Source organism: Pseudopodoces humilis, chromosome 5, assembly GCF_049639895.1.
Source record: "Pseudopodoces humilis isolate 2021_Gansu_Grassland_sample_001 chromosome 5, ASM4963989v1, whole genome shotgun sequence".
NCBI lineage: Eukaryota > Metazoa > Chordata > Aves > Passeriformes > Paridae > Pseudopodoces > Pseudopodoces humilis.
Window position 1 is genome coordinate 72,715,798 of NC_142204.1, and position 5,628 is coordinate 72,721,425.

Here is a 5,628-nt window from a genome sequence, read left to right on the forward strand (position 1 = left end):
GCAGCACTCTTCTTTCAGGGCGATGCAGAGGCCTCCCTGCTGCATGAATAGAAGGTCAAGACCTCACTTGTTTTGCAGAACAACTTTAGAGAGTGAGGAGACTGATTTTTCTAGAAAGGATATGGATTTCTCAATTCTCTGTAGATCTTCATCTACAGTCATCTGTAGCTAAAACAGTCTCTGTTGTTGGGTCACGATGACAGAGACACCTGTGGCAGCACCAGTTGCTCTCAGGTTAAGCAGCATCGCTATGGTTACACCTGTCACCAGTTCTCTTTTCTGAAGTCAGGTGAGTCTCTCCACTTGCAGGCTCAACTCTTCATCCAGGTGGTATAGGACTCTGGGGATGATAACAGCTAATACACAAAAGTCAACAGAGGAGTTAAAGCTTGGGTATAAATACAAGGGCTAGACTATTAGATCATGGGTTCTCAGCTTGTACCACAAGGTTGGGGCTCACTACTTCAGGTGTTATAACTATAAACAGCACAATTACTATAAGCAGTTTACCATGTAAATAACACTATACTTACAAACTTACAGCTAAAACTTTAAGGTTAAATGAACTTTCAAAGATGCTTACACTACCTCTTAAAAGAAAATACTTATACTTTATACTAACATAATAATTTCTACACAGGCTAAACACTTTACCTTAAACTATTATCTAATTACTTTTAACATACGTGTTCTGGTATATATGTAATCTAAGCGTAAAAACAATTTGCTAAAAGGATAAACACACAATTACAATTTGCTTTGTATAGAGTTAGATGGAGTCTCTACACCTCTCAAATCTTCTACATAATTTTTCCAACACAATTCAGTCTTGGAATGTTGACTGCTCCCGTGATGTCAGCTGGCAGCTGATCGGTGACTGAGGGCTTTGATGTTCAAGTTGTTCTTCAAATCCTTTTAAATCTTAAAACAAAGGATAACTGAAAAATTGATAGAAACACCACATCATAATAACAACATAAAATTTCTGTTGGCAACTGTCTGTGTAGTGTTCAGACACAATTGTGTCTTGACAGGTCCACTTCTGATCCATGTCTGGAGTACCAAAGCTGTGTGATGACATCTCTGTTCACTGGATCTCATGTGTTCAGAGGCAGACAGTCTGGTCAGATGGACAGGTGACCTTTCTGAACCTGCCAACAAAACACAGGCACTTTGAAGTTAATGAATTACACTAATCAAATTGCTTTTAGGGTATCAATTTCCCCTGTTTTCTAAAAAATAAAAATGAGATGTATTTCTGTTCAACATTAACACAAAACCTTATATACAATTAGTAAGAACTTATAACAGTTAAAAATCAATTAATATAAAAGTACTGTTAATTATTAAAACACTGCACCAGCATCTCATAGTTAACAAACAAACAAAACCAAAAATTATCAGTGAAGGATTGGACAATCAGTCCGGAAATTATTCTCCAAGCCCACTTCAAAATTGATCCAGCTGTCGTATTAATAGGGTCAAATTGTTGAGTTAAAAAGTAACTCAAATACTGATTTGGGACAGAAAACATCTGGATCTGTTGATAAACATTCTGTCCAGGTAAAGTTAAGATTTGGCCAGGGTCTTGGACTTTAAACTGGAAAGATGCTTCTTAACATATTTTTAAAACAAGGTTTTCAATAACAACAGCTATGAGATGCTTACAGCACAGCAGACTGTTAAAATGCATTTGTACAAAGCAAATGATTAAAAACTTTAGGTACCAGACTAAATCATTCAGCAGTTGGTTTAATTTGAAGCTTCTTCTATTGGCAGCTGATCTTCAGCAATGCTACTTTTTTTTTTTTTTTTTGTTAAATTCTGGAAACACTGAAAAATAAGGAAGTTATAGCAAACAAAACTGCAAAAATTGCAACAACTGAATAGAACTCTGAATGAAGTCTAGGGTGTCACAGACTGCATTCATTTCTGTCCACAAGCAGGTGTTCATCAGTGTCTCATCACAGTTGTTTCAGTTGTAGCTGTCTTCATATCTCTAAAAAAATAACTATACTTTGCAATTCAGACAAGTGTTTCCAATAAAACATAAACCAATTCAAATTAAACAAAATTTAAATTTAACAAAAATTATTTATAACAAAAAGAAATGACAAAACTTAACTTTTAAAAGGCTATCTAAGTTATACAACTTAACTTAAAAACATTCAAGTCAACAGTAACATGAATTCACTATAAAAATTATAAAAGTGTAACAAATACATCACAATTTTATGTTATCTAGCTTTGAGAATAACCCACAATAACTGCAAATGTTACTAAAAACACTCATTCACAACAAGAATTTGCCTAGTATATGTTCAAACTAGTTAAAATTTCAAAATGCAGCTTCTTTTAAAAAGCTACAACAACACAAGATTGGGCAAGTTGTCATTTAGCTTTTGTAGCACTTTTCAAAAACATCAAGCCTAATTTTTAAACTGAAATCCAAAATCTAAATTGATATATATGCAGTTATATGTGTTTTATATAATAAAAAGATTCACATTAAAATTTCTTTATTAAAACTGTCAAAAACTCAGCAAATGGGTAATATATGATTACTAAAACAAAACAAAAATATTTTAAGTTTCTTGGGATACAGAAATACAACATTTAAACTTTTTAATCTATTTTTAAAGGCACTTCATTCAATAGAAACTTATTTTTAAATCTCAATTATAACACTTTGCTAATTTACAAACAATACAATTTATAAAGCTTTTAATTTTTGAATTGTCTAATTAAAACGCTCTTTTTTATCCCTCTCCAAAATATCTAGCTTTTTGTTGTTTTTTGTTGTTTTATTGCTTTGCTTTCCGCGGTTTCATTGAAGTCGCTGTTACTTGTTTCACCGGTGGTTGCCATGGCAACAGCGTTCGGCCGTGTGTGTTTTCTAAACTCGTCCGCGCCGAGCTACTTTTTAAATCTGAGAAAAATTCTGAAAACTCAAACTGCATAAATTCATAATTACTTAAAACACAAAATTAACTCCAAAAGGGTACATAAACACCTTTTAAAAACTCAGTAAATTATGACTTTGTAACAAACTCGGTATTTTCCCGGCGCTTCTTCCCAGAGAGGGAGTGGGGGGGGGGGGAGGTGTGAACCGCTCGTACATCGGTCGGAGTTAGAACTCAACTGGCTGGTTATTTCCTGTTTGCCGTGCCTTTTATTGGGCCGTTCCTTCCCCCCTGGCTCTCCACGCCTTTCGTTCCACCCTCCACTCCGCCTTTTACTCCACCTTTCCCTCCGCCTTCTGCTTCTCTTTGCATTCCAGTCTCTGTGTGTCTGTTCCCATTGGCCGCGTCTTATCTCTTTCACTTCTTCACATTCCTTTTCTCTCCCATCCCCCCGACTGTGCCCACCTTCCAAAGCCAGCTTTAGTTCTTTGTTAGAGACATATTTTTCCCACGCTACAACTTCTTTCTCTGCGCCATCTTTATGTCTTTGGGGGGATGCTTTCTTCTTATTCTTTCTGCCACACCTCTGGCTATTTCTATTAACTTTTTCCAAAAATCTTCTGCTCTTCGCTGTTTCTCTGAGAGCAGATAAGAATTTAGGGACTGAGGGGACTCCCGGCCCCCCTCCCGGCTCAGTTGAGCTTCTCCCATCTGGGGGCTATAAAGCTCTGACCCTAACTATCAGGGTAGCCAGCAAACATTTCCTTGTCATTTCCCAAATTTCTTCAGCAAAGATTTTAGCACATCTGTCCCACACCTTAGGGTGGATAAACTTTACAAACTCATTTACAACTTCAACAACCCAAATTCTTGCAATAACAAGCAAATTAGGTTTACAACTTAATTACAATCTAACCTTTTTGATGATTCCATCATCCTTCTGGGCCCAGGCTTTTCCCGTCAAGAATAGACTCACTATCTTGACCGCTGCTCCTTGACTCAGGGTATCCTTGCTTTTTAATTTCTTCTCACGTTTCTTCCCGCTTTTTCTCCCGGGTTTCGTGCACCAGATGTTGGGGTTCAAGCAAGGCTGGTACCCTGGCTGGAGCCAGCACGGCAGCTATTCCCAGCTGCTCGGTCCATATCCCACTGCATCAATGTGATGGATGGCGAAATGGCGATTTATTGCAGGGAAACTTAACATTTTATAGCTTGGGGTCACTGTGTTACTCCCATCTACATACGTCACACCTGGGTGCTATTGGCTAATTACAAAAGGCTTAGCTATCCTAACAGAGGGGGGGTCTAGTAGCTTCCCGTTACATCCCGGTGTCTTCCGCTCCGCTATGCCCTAAACTACAACATGACAGTGAGAGCATCTCATAGGGTCTGGGGGAGCACCTGGATGCACTTGGATGTGGAGCACTGCTTAAAGGAGGTGGTGAGGGACAAAGCTTTTTGCCAGGAAGCAGCACCTGAACAGCTGAGCCAGTGTGGATTTGCAGGGGTGATCTTTCTCCTTTACCCTTTTGATTTCATCTTGGCAGTCCCTCCCCGGTGCCCTCAATCTGTCGCAAGAATTCCAAGAAAAAAAAAGGCTGAGCAAACAGTGAAAATAAGGGGTATAGGTAAGGTAGAATACACGTGTACCCCACCCCAAACCCTAAACAGCAGCCCTAACAGTGCTCCTGTTTCCCTGAGGCAGCTGCAGGCAAGAACCCTAAAGCAGCAGAGTGCCAGGACCCACAAGAGGTGCAGGCAGTACCCTGCATTCTAGGGCCAGTTGAGAAGAGATAGTGGCCATGTAGGTCCCACTTGTGTGGGATAACCAGGGGTTTCCCGCCCCAGCCCACCCTGGGCTCCCTGTCCATCTGCAACTGGGGAGGCTCCCAAACCTCATCAAGGTGGCGGTTCGTTTGGATCCACAGCAATACTGCTAAAAGAGTTTGGCTCTGCAAGCCTCAGCATCCCAGTGGGGCTGAAGAATGCAGCCCAAGGACCCGGCCATTGTCAGGAGACTGTGAGTGTTGGGTTTTCACAGATGTGCTGCTAAGATCTTGCATTAATATTTGGTTTTCTTTATTGTACCTGTCCAAGAGACAACAGCCTGCCAGAAACGTGCCAGACGGTGAGGCGGCCTTCCCTTGTGCCCCATGTGGCTTCTCATCCCCAGGCATATGAGAGCTAAGTCGAAGTCTAAGACCTACAGAGGGGCATGAAAGCGGTGTGCCAGGTCAGCACTCGTGGCCAAGGATTTTTGAGTCAGCTTTGGAGATGTGGAGGTCCAAGCTGTGGCCCCTTAGGCCACCTCAAGGGAAAGCCTCACTTTGGCTCACAGTGCTGAGGTGTGCAGGACAGAGCAATCCCGGGGTGTGTCGTGTCACTTTTCTACCGCGCCTTCTGTGCCTTTTGTACCTCTTGTGTCGTACATGCCTTGCCTCATCCCTTCCAGGGGCTTATCAGAAACCCCGGTGTCTCTCTTAACATCTCTGATTTCTCTGAGAAGAACATGGAGAAGAAAGAAAAAGGGACAAGAGACAACACCCTAAATCCTCCATCCTGTCTCCTGTTCTCTATACTTTTTCACCCAGTGATTTAAAAAAAAATTCTAATCCACACACTTACACTTTTAGCTTTTTCCATCTAACTTTAACATTTGTTTTCATGTATCACCATGAAAACATGCTCATGAATTTCATATTATATGAAATTCAGTGTTTTTCTG